Source organism: Mercurialis annua, linkage group LG4, assembly GCF_937616625.2.
Source record: "Mercurialis annua linkage group LG4, ddMerAnnu1.2, whole genome shotgun sequence".
NCBI classification, from domain to species: Eukaryota; Viridiplantae; Streptophyta; class Magnoliopsida; order Malpighiales; family Euphorbiaceae; genus Mercurialis; species Mercurialis annua.
This window is the reverse complement of record NC_065573.1, coordinates 19533182-19545886: the sequence shown is the minus strand read 5'-3', so window position 1 is coordinate 19545886 and position 12705 is coordinate 19533182. Positions and strand designations below refer to the sequence as shown.

At 32.5% G+C, this 12705-nt stretch overlaps 1 long non-coding RNA gene across 1 annotated transcript; it reads right to left on the bottom strand.

The window, feature by feature from the left end:
- Window positions 1-360: 360 nt before the first annotated feature.
- Window positions 361-8117, bottom strand: LOC126676653 (uncharacterized). The gene is made up of 2 exons (XR_008790524.1): window positions 8007-8117; window positions 361-590 (listed from the first exon to the last, which is right to left on the bottom strand). It is a non-coding gene; the product is annotated as an uncharacterized LOC126676653 (long non-coding RNA).
- Window positions 8118-12705: the final 4588 nt, after the last annotated feature.

Genomic DNA, 12705 nt, shown 5'->3' with positions numbered 1-12705 from the left:
CATTTTACTTTTACTCATATTTACCGTCTCTCTCTAAAACAAACTCTCTCCCTCCCTTTAAAAATATTAACTTTTGGCTTTTTCGCCGGAAAACCGCTGCTATTTTTTCTAGCGATTTGTCTCAAGATCTATAAAGGGAGTTTTTATTTCTCTTTTCATTGTTCTGGTTTGAAGGATCTTCAATCAGTAAAAAATTTAAAAAAATTGTTAATTGGATTAAGATCTCAAACTTAAAAAGAATTTTTTTTTTAAGTTTATTTGTCACGACCCAAAATCGAGGGTCGCGACCGGCGCTAGGGAATGGGAATTGTAGTTCCGAATCCCGTAGCAAGCCTGAAATTCACTATAAATTTTTTGCAATTATGTTATAACACGGAAGCATTTAATTATGAAAACATTAATAGTTATTTTGTAAACACTGGCTACGTAAATCTAACATCGTTATAAACATTTTCCAAAACTATAATATTGTCCTAGGTCATGACTGGTCACACAAAGTACTACTGCAGCGGTCACGGAAGTCGGACTGTACATGGCAAGACAGACTCCCGGCAAAACGATAGACTTCTAGTCACTCCAAGTCTAAGTACCTGAAATGTTTAAAAACCACGGGGTCAGCTTAAGCTGAGTGAGATATACCTTACTAACGGTATTACCACAAAAATAACATCGCAATTGAAATTCATTTATTCAAACAAACATAATATCATTATATTTCAAACAAAGAATTGATCCGATAGAAACCTTAATCTTAAACTCCTAACCTTTCCTAACATGTATCGTATTCATATCAAATCAATTTGATCCAAGTGGTACGGTCCCGAGATAGTTCAACCGAGTTACTCGTTACCACGTGGCATAGTCCCGAGATAGTTCAACCGAGTTACATCATGCCACTGCTTAATCCCAAGGTGTGAGTCCCGAGATAGTTCAACCGAGTTACTCACCAGATACGGGTCCCGAGATAGTTCGACCGAGTTACCTCGTATCTGCCAAAATTATAATCCTCCTTTCCGATACCCAAACATATTCCATTTCATAATCATATATTGAGCTCATGTCAAACAATTCTAAGTACAGACATCTAGACTCTTACAAACACCGGTGATCACACGGCCTATTGACGCCCAATAGGTAGCTTGTTTCTTCGGATCACACATCATTTTCAAGCATAGAACAAATAGCAATAACGATATACAAAATGTCAAACATAGAACAAACAACAACTGAAACACCACTCAATTTGATCCAACACCAAATACGTAATTCATTCCCACATATATAATAAATCAATTCACAATTTAATTATCAAACATAAACTATTAATATATATATATATACTCGTCTATATATATATATATATATATATATATATATATATATATATATATAATAAGTCATATTCCGTGTATCTCACGGTAGAATAACCATTTAATTCATATAATTTCAAATCACAATAGTTATTATATAATGCGATGTATTTTTATAACTTATAAATAAAATATTTTATAATATACTAATAGCGTAATAATACGCGAGAGTAAAGTATACTCACTCCTTGCTTTACAATCCAAATCATTTACACGCATTAGTTTTGGCCGAGTACTCCTAGACCAAAACCGTCGATCCCGTCTCCTCTCGGTTTGTCTGTCACAAACGAGGTTCAAAAATGCATTTAAATTAAATTGGCATTATAAAATCAAAACTACTAAATTAATATCTTAAGTTAAGTTCTCTTAACTTCAACCTATCTATAACGCTCAATTTATCCCTTAGAATCCTCTCAAACGTCCAAATTCATTTCGTCGCGTTTTTACATCAATTTCGCCTTTTCATTTTTAAATCTCAAAATGCTTAACCTTAATATATTTTTCCTTAGCATTTTGAGTTTAAAACAGCAAATTCAATCCTTAGTGTCCTTACTTTAGGTTCACCCCTTTGACCTTAGTCGAAACGCACTTAATTCGCTAAACGTTATCTATTGATTCTTGCTCGGTTCAAACACGATACTAAAGCAACATTTGAAATTCGTTTAGCATAAATATTACACTAAGTCATTAACATTATTATCAACTTAGGACATCCCTATTACACCTTCTATAACCATTTTACTTATTTATTTTGATATCACATTTTTAACATAAGTTTCGTCATTTACGTTCTATGTTTAAAACGTCAATTTTATGGTTATTCTTTTAACGTTTTAATCGATTTAAATAAGCCTATAACTCAATATAATTACCTATATATCAACTTCTAATAATGCCATAATACCTAGCCAATTCCAACTACAACTCATTAACATATTATCCTAAAAATTGCTTTTACGTCAAGTTTGATTCCTAGTTTCGTAACTCCGTTAACTATCGAAACAATTACGCATTCGAATACGAACGGAGGGTGGCATCAGCCCCCTCCCCCTCAACTCAGCCCTCCCCTGTTTTGACAAGGGAGGGGCCGGCCAATGCCCTGGTGCGTCGCACCAGGGCTGCTGCTCATGGCAGCAACTCACCGTGCTTCGGCACGGTGAGAAATCCGGCCACCATGGCTGGAAAACAGCCACCAAACACCCTTTAATCTCACCAAATCATCAACCCAAACACAACTCTCACAACCTCACTCAACCACCCTTAATTTTAGTTTAAACTTAACCAAAATCATACCAAAACTATTAATTATAAGCTTATAAACATCATTTTCAACCATTATCATCAAAACAGAAATTTACAGCAGCAACCCTAACTTTAAGATGAGATTTATACCTTGATTTATTGGGCTCAATCAATAGGTATGGTTTTCCTCTTTCCGTTGCCGCAAGAATCAACCAAAACCGAGCTAAAACGAATAAGTTATGATGAATTGAAATTTTGGTTTTCATAAAGAATTGATATGATGAAGATGGTGAGGGTTTGAGCTGAGAATTGGGGTGTATATTCTGATCTTAATCATTTAATTGACTATATATATATTGGCAAAAATGCACTTCAACCCTTAATGAAGCCACCTCCTCAACATTTAGTCCTAAGCTTTTCTTTTGCTCAATTTAGTCCAAAAATCACTCAATCGTTAAATCTCGATAAATTTTCGTATTATTTATGTCCAAATAAATTATACTCTTCCGCCAACCCACTATTTAGACTCCGCTAATCGATTTTGCCAAATTTTGGCTAAAACGCTCAATTTTTCCAATTTGAGCGAAAACGACGATTTCCTTCACTTGTTCATCCTTATTTTTATTTTATGAATATTGATATCCAAATTATCAATATTATTTTCTTAATTACTGATTCCCGTCAATAATTTATTTATTTAATATTTTTCGGGCAACAAAATTCCATTTTCTAATTTTTCGGGGACTTAATCTTATTTTTAATTCCAACTTTTCCTTAGTCCCGTTTAATTATTTTAGGCATTACAAATATTGAAATTTCTTTTTTTAAATTTCAATATCGACCTATCCTCGTCCTTAATTACGTAATTTCTTCGCTAACTCCCTTTTCTAGTCGCTCTGACCACTAATTTAAATTACGTTGCTCACTTCGGCAACGTCAAACGTACGGGGTATTACATTCTTCCCCCCTTATAAAAAAATTCGTCCTCGAATTTTCCAATACTTTAAGTACCTTCTTAGGTAAACTTTCTACAATCTTCTTATACGTTTTTCTTCGTGATTTCTGTCACGCGTAGACTTGTCGTTCCTCCGCAGTACTCCAAACGTCGTATTTCTCTCATATCGTACTTGATACAACTTTTAAACGTCCTTATAATATCCTTTATTTATTAATCAAAATCTTAATTTGATTAATTTAAAACAATTTAATTGAATAACTTAATGTTTTAAGTTATTTTTAACTTATCCAAAATTGCTCTTTTGGTCAACTTTGACCCTTAATATTGCTTTTGTCGAGTAGCTCGTTGTTACACAAAGTTGGCAGTCTTATAGTCCTCAATGCCATCTTCAACTTTCATTTGAACATCGAGTTCAAAATAATCCTCGATGATGTTGAAAACTTGCGCTGAAATTGCTTCCATGAGGTAGCTTTCGAATTGCACTTGCAAGTCCTTTAGGCTGCTGTTTAAGTCGATAAACCAAACGTCTAAAAATGTCTTAAGCTGAATTTAATTCAGCATTCCCATATTTTATCATCTCGTCTACAACTTTCATTGAGACTCGACCTATTTTCGAGATTTCCTTGACTTCCAAAAACGTCCTCAAAGTTGACACTATGTCAACACTGTTATCCTTCCTTTAATTTCGTGTTTTTTTTTTTCACTCACTCTTGAGGTTTAAAGACAACAATTTATTTTAACCATGCCTTGATTGAATTATCCAAATTCAATCTATACAGTACCATCTACTTACCTCCATTAATTTCGATTAGTAATAATCGTGTTTCGAGGTCCAAATACAGCTCAAAACGTGATCTCTTAGGCAAATTAGAAAATGCATCCTTTAGGATTCACTTATACTCTTCTTGTAGAGTATAAGGTTGATTCTTCACTTTATCTCGAAGTTCATTCTCCTTTTACTTTCCTTCAACGAGGTTACGCATCCTTAATACCTTTTGTACCCTAATATCGTCTTTTGGTAGCATTGCTACCTACCTTCCCATTGTCTATTCATGTATACTTTTTGATTATCTTTCCTTCCTTTTCGTATCACATAACTTTGAAGTTTATCGAAGTATAACATTATCTTTCTTGTTGTTTTCCGTCTTACTCGTATCCAATTGTTTCCATACTTATACATGACATTCTTATCGATGTCCTCTGGTATATAGGAATACCTTTCCTTTTATACCAATCGCTCTCTTCATGGCCTCCTGGTGTTTAATTTCATGAAGTCGAATGCACGCTAGGCATTATTTACTTTATGTCATGTCCTTCTTCATCTTCCGACCCTTGGATGTCAATTACTTATATTAGACTGGTGACGTCTTCACCATCGTTTAATAGAATTTACTTCCTTCTTTTATAGTGTTTCTCGCTCCTCGTATACACCTCATTCTAGTATTTGTGATCTTATCTCTTGATTTAAGGTCGACAATTTATCCTTCAAATTTTGTCGATGCGAAATACTCTCGGTTAAGTGTAAATCCTTATATCAAACTCTTACTGATACTCCACTTATCAACAAGGTTAACTTTATACTTATATCAAATTCACCCACCTAATTCCTTTCATTGACAACTTTACCAAATCAAATCTCCTCTTATATCTTCACTTTAATCTTCATGTAATGAATTTTCTAATAGCCTATCATCCCACATTTTACTTCCTTTCTTCGTTTACTCTAATCGAGTATTAAGCGTTAAACGCATATTATCCAATTCTTCTCAATGTCACTCATATCCCGCATTCTTTTTGGGTCTTTACGTTTTATTCTTTTTGTTGTATGCTTCTTACTTTCACTCCGTCTTACCCTTGTGTATGTACAATCATAAGTGTCTCATCGACCCCTCTTAATATTCATCTCAATCGATTTGATAACGTTTTATTATTATTTAGGCTCAATTCTTTTATTGGGATGCATTTTATCACATACGTTTATATTTTTATTACTGTCGCAGGGCTTTACATCGGAGTTCTCTTACAAAACAAAACAAAATTTCCAATCATCTTTGATTGGTTTGGCCGGCCATTTCAAACTTTTCATTTGACTTCAAATCATTTGAAAACTTTTGTACAATTGTGGCTCAGAGTGATGACAGCTCTCATCACTAAAGAGTTGCTCGATAAAATCACGTTTTCTTTCATCGTTGTACAAATATGATGCATGCCCTATATTTTGAAATTTTTTTTTTTTTTTTTTGTACAAAATTTGTATGCATTGCTAACGTGATTATGATTGGCCATATGCAATGTCTGAGCACAATTGCACCGTTAAAAACATAAGATTTTCACATCTTTTAAACCGTAAGTCCCTCCAGATTACACACTCTGCGACATTATTGGCTTTTATTATTTTTTTTATTGAAGTTTATTATTATTTTGATATTGAAAGTTTTGTCGTCTGCTAACACTTGCCTAAGTGTTTCGCAGCCAAAACTATTCCTCTCTAACATTTCAAATCGACACATCGTTCGAAATCTTCTAGTAGCTATCTATCTTCATATTCCATCCTTTCGATCATATACTTGTATCTCGTAGCCCTTAGGCATACATATCGATTCTTCACAATGATCTTTGTTCGTTAATCACTTATCATCCTTTGCAATAAATAAAACGTAATATTAGGAATTACGTTTGACGATATATGTATTTTATGTGTTTTATGTAGTAGTTTTTTTTTTGTTCAATTGTTATACTATAAACTATGCATAGGATAAATTCTAATAAACACAGTTTATCATAATCTATTTCTATAGGCATTGCCTACACGATATACTATTTATCATATGCACGCCATATCGATCAAACACAATTACGATCAATCATATACCAAAAACAAGGCAATTAACCATATAAAATATGCAACACACGGTTTATACTATTCACGTGAATACGTGAATCAAATCAATCGCATATTAAAGCAAAACGATTCGAACATTTCAATCACATAAACACGTATGGCACACAAACATAGAAATCATTTCGTATATGGGGTGCCTGATTGGACTTACCCCTCTCTCGGGTCACAATGCCACGTTCGCGTTCTCTAGCGCGTCTAGCACTGCCCCTATTTCTATGCACCAATTCAAGGTCATATCAAATACTAAGATCATTACTCCTAAGTATAGGGAATATCGATTTCTCACATCGGGAGGAAAAGGTGGAAGGAAATCATCGTTCCACTCGAATTACTAGCTATTTGACAAGCTCCAGCGGATAAGGATTCAAAATATTCCGACCCGTAGTCATATGAGTCCACAAGTCGGGTCCTAATCCCTTAATGTACCTAAAGTTGACTCCTCCATTATCTCAGTTACACTCAAGCATTGTGTCCACTATACTCAGAAACTTAGTAATGTATGCCTCAATCATAAGTGTACCCAAAAAAAAAAAAAATTATATCTATGCTTAAATATTGTTTGGTCTCACTTTGGCCAGTTTCTGTTTTCGAATTATCTCATCTCTCATGTCACGGTACCTAAATACCTTAGCCCAAAACTGAATACTTCAATATCGTATTCTCTGATGAATCCTCCTCGGATGGGTTTTACTCATTTTCCTCATTAACTTCCATCTTAGGCGAGATGGTCCTACCACGAGTTTTAAAAGTCTGTCACTATCTAACATGTACCTATTCCCATGGCTCTTAGGTGATCCTATGACGTTAGTGTGAAAACTATTTTGATGAATTCCTGATCATTTTCCACTATCTACATGAAATTCATTTGAATAAATAGGAGGCACTTCCTCCTCTTCTGATACAGTATGTAGCTGGGCCCCATTTTACTCAAATATGAACATAAATAATTCTTAATCATGAGATACTGTCCAAACCACTTTTTCACAATATTCGATATTTTAACATATGATATGCACTATTTAGCTGAACGTTTGACTAACTATCTAAGCATATCATTATCACTTAAACACCTAAGTAATCTCTCACTCACACGTTCTAATCGGCAATGGATAGCTTATAACATCAAACAAACTCAAGAAAACACATATACTCAATAAGGCTCGACTCTATACGCTGCAGTAGTTCCTAGGTACTTAAGGTCAAACAGACACTTTTCATAGACTGGCAGTGGTAACTGGACCAACTGCTCTGATACCAACTTTGTCACGACCCAAAATCGAGGGTCGCGACCGGCGCTAGGGAATGGGAATTGTAGTTCCGAATCCCGTAGCAAGCCTGAAATTCACTATAAATTTTTTGCAATTATGTTATAACACGGAAGCATTTAATTATGAAAACATTAATAGTTATTTTGTAAACACTGGCTACGTAAATCTAACATCGTTATAAACATTTTCCAAAACTATAATATTGTCCTAGGTCATGACTGGTCACACAAAGTACTACTGCAGCGGTCACGGAAGTCGGACTGTACATGGCAAGACAGACTCCCGGCAAAACGATAGACTTCTAGTCACTCCAAGTCTAAGTACCTGAAATGTTTAAAAACCACGGGGTCAGCTTAAGCTGAGTGAGATATACCTTACTAACGGTATTACCACAAAAATAACATCGCAATTGAAATTCATTTATTCAAACAAACATAATATCATTATATTTCAAATAAAGAATTGATCCGATAGAAACCTTAATCTTAAACTCCTAACCTTTCCTAACATGTATCGTATTCATATCAAATCAATTTGATCCAAGTGGTACGGTCCCGAGATAGTTCAACCGAGTTACTCGTTACCACGTGGCATAGTCCCGAGATAGTTCAACCGAGTTACATCATGCCACTGCTTAATCCCAAGGTGTGAGTCCCGAGATAGTTCAACCGAGTTACTCACCAGATACGGGTCCCGAGATAGTTCGACCGAGTTACCTCGTATCTGCCAAAATTATAATCCTCCTTTCCGATACCCAAACATATTCCATTTCATAATCATATATTGAGCTCATGTCAAACAATTCTAAGTACAGACATCTAGACTCTTACAAACACCGGTGATCACACGGCCTATTGACGCCCAATAGGTAGCTTGTTTCTTCGGATCACACATCATTTTCAAGCATAGAACAAATAGCAATAACGATATACAAAATGTCAAACATAGAACAAACAACAACCAAAACACCACTCAATTTGATCCAACACCAAATACGTAATTCATTCCCACATATATAATAAATCAATTCACAATTTAATTATCAAACATAAACTATTAATATATATATATATATACTCGTCTATATATATATATATATATATATATATATATATATATATAATAAGTCATATTCCGTGTATCTCACGGTAGAATAACCATTTAATTCATATAATTTCAAATCACAATAGTTATTATATAATGCGATGTATTTTTATAACTTATAAATAAAATATTTTATAATATACTAATAGCGTAATAATACGCGAGAGTAAAGTATACTCACTCCTTGCTTTACAATCCAAATCATTTACACGCATTAGTTTTGGCCGAGTACTCCTAGACCAAAACCGTCGATCCCGTCTCCTCTCGGTTTGTCTGTCACAAACGAGGTTCAAAAATGCATTTAAATTAAATTGGCATTATAAAATCAAAACTACTAAATTAATATCTTAAGTTAAGTTCTCTTAACTTCAACCTATCTATAACGCTCAATTTATCCCTTAGAATCCTCTCAAACGTCCAAATTCATTTCGTCGCGTTTTTACATCAATTTCGCCTTTTCATTTTTAAATCTCAAAATGCTTAACCTTAATATATTTTTCCTTAGCATTTTGAGTTTAAAACAGCAAATTCAATCCTTAGTGTCCTTACTTTAGGTTCACCCCTTTGACCTTAGTCGAAACGCACTTAATTCGCTAAACGTTATCTATTGATTCTTGCTCGGTTCAAACACGATACTAAAGCAACATTTGAAATTCGTTTAGCATAAATATTACACTAAGTCATTAACATTATTATCAACTTAGGACATCCCTATTACACCTTCTATAACCATTTTACTTATTTATTTTGATATCACATTTTTAACATAAGTTTCTCATTTACGTTCTATGTTTAAAACGTCAATTTTATGGTTATTCTTTTAACGTTTTAATCGATTTAAATCAGCCTATAACTCAATATAATTACCTATATATCAACTTCTAATAATGCCATAATACCTAATATTGTAATGAAATTAATTTATAAATATATGAAATAATTATATTTTAAAAATTAATTTATACAAATTATGCCAAAAAAATTATAAATAAAACAAACATAAACTAAGCCCCGCGTATTTACGCAGAATCTAACTAATATATTTGTTAAATAATTATATTTAAAAAATCAATTTATACAAATAATGCCAAAATACTTATAATATAAAACAAAAATAAATAGAAATTTATTATAACAATTATAGTAATTAACTATTTTAAAGTATTGAGTAGGATATACTTTTTATATTTTATATTTTATATTTATTTTTTTATCGTTATCTTACAAATTTACATGCAATTACTTATTGTAATGAAATATTAACTGAGTCCTATAATTCTTAATACTTAATGATATTTATGAAATTTGCTTGCGTGATCTGATTGTTTTCATTTTTTTTTATCAGTGATATGTTATACATGAGTGTTAGAAATTAGTTGAAATAACATTTTAAATAAATCCACCAACGGAAGACAGGGTCGAACCTCTGACCTTTCTATGAAAGGTCAAATAATTTGAATATTATATTGCAATATAAAATTTGAATGATATGTTATAAATAATTTTTTTTATTTATACTAAAAGACTATTTTAATTTTTATATTGAAATTTAATTAAAAAGTAAGATCTATCTGTTAAATGCTTACATTACATAGACTTTAATCTCAACCCAATATTCCTCTAAAAAAATGTCAACTCATAATACAGAATAAATAATAAGTTTTTGTAAGGTTGTAAATTAGTTGCTGATGTGGCAAAGACAACTGATTATATAACATAATTCATGTTGTTTTTACTGCTGCAATACTACATTTCTCCTAAGTGATCTAAGGTCCAGAATGCCCAGGATTGTGCTTCTTTTCCTCCAGATTTAAAGGTCCAGATTGAACATGTCATTAATCTGTGTGAAGAAAATTTATGACATACTTACTTAGCTCATAAGATATTAGTTGTTCCGTTTTTTTTCTTTGTATAAATAGAACATTAGATCTAAGTTTAAATTTTGATTTGTAAGTTTACAATTCCAATTAAAATATTTTTGGTTCTCCGTTTATAATTATGATAACTCATAGTATTGGATGTTTCGTATTATTTAAAATAGCTTTATAAAATAATAGAAGTGTTACACAATGATTACGAATATGAGTATAAACTTAAAATAGCTGTATAAAACAATAAAAGTGCTAAACAATGATTACGAATATGAGTATAAACTGAGTTGCAATCAATTAGAATGAAAGATGATAAATTGTAGACATATGCAAACGTTAAAAATAAATAATTTGCCACTGAAACTCTAGTAATTTTTAGGAATAGATAGATTTATCCAAATTTAAAAATAATAAGAATTATCTCTTACTTTTCAAAAATTAAGTAAGTGTTTTATTTAAGTTGGAAACTCATGAAAATGCTTATTTAGTCCTCTCAATTATATAAATATATAGATTGTTTTTTCAATTTGTTAAAGAACCATTCATTTCTGTAATTTTATTATTATTAATGAAAGTTTTAGTTTTTGACAAAAACAAATCTTCAAGGATGAACCATACCATGTTGGTGAACTTTTTAATACCTTTTTTTTCAGTAATATAATATTTATTACACATATTATCATGTCACGTCATTATAAATAAGTTAAAAAATATTTGATATTATTTTAGACAATATTAAGTTAACCTGACAAAATTTCAGTACTTAAAGTATAAAATAAATCAATTTATAATTATGAAAATATAAATTTACTTTGCCTAATTATTATTTTGGCTAACATATTTTAAAGTTTTTGAACTATTCGTTTTTTGTTAATTAGGTCCTTAACTTTTATTTGGTTTTCTCAAATCTGTATATTTTTATTTTTCTAGTATATCAGGTCACTCAACTTTTATTTGGCTTCCTCAAATTCCTAAACTTTTGTTTTTTGGTTTCTTAATTTCTTAAATTTTTATTTTTTTACTTCATTAAATTTTTATATGAAACTCCCTTAAAGGACTTAATAAACTAAAAAAATAAAATTTTAGGGATCTGAGGAAATCAAATAGAAATTGAGGAGCCTGATGAACCAAAATGAAATTTTAGGGATTTGAAAAAATCAAACTAAAGTTAAGGGACCTAATGAACCAAAAAAATTGTATAATTTAAAAAATTCAAAATGGGTTTAGCTATTATTTTTAAGTTACATTAAAAGATTGGGGATCCAAAATAAATGTTTTAGAATGTCTCAAAAAGAAAAAAGTCTAAAGTTTTGAGAGAGATCACATGGCTTGGCTTGATATGCGTGTCCGCAAATACCATTTGATGGATGGAGATCAAATTGGGTCCACCTAGTACGCTTGTAGTGAAGTACTCCCCTATTTTTCTGACTTCTGAGACAATTCTTCAATTATTAACATTGTGTTCAATTTAAAAACTGGATTGCTATTCGCCGCCCCCTTTTGCTTAGCACCGCACAGGCGAAAGACAATTTTACCCTTTTCACATTTTCAATAGATAACCAATTCATTAAAAAAAAACTAAATCCTCTCAACTCATTCAACTTTTCACAAATTCATATTTTACGAAAATGTCGGATTTGGAACGAGATAGAAATCGACAACCTCCGGTAAGTATTTTTTTTATTAATTTCGGTTTTTTTTTTTAAAAAAACAATTTAAAAAATAGAAAACGGGATTTCACGTCCCCTCCGGAGGAGGGGACGCCGGAAACCGGCGTCCCCTCTTCCGGAGGGGACGTGAAATCCCACGTTCCCTCCGGAAGAGGGAACGTGGATTTCCCACGTTCCCTCTTCCGGAGGGAACGTGCGGCGTCCCCTCCGGAAGGGGGGACGCCGAAAACGGCGTCCCCCCTTCCGGAGGGGACAGGGGACGCTGGCGTCCCCTCCGGAAGGGAGGACGCCGTTTTCGGCGTCCCCCCTTCCGGAGGGGA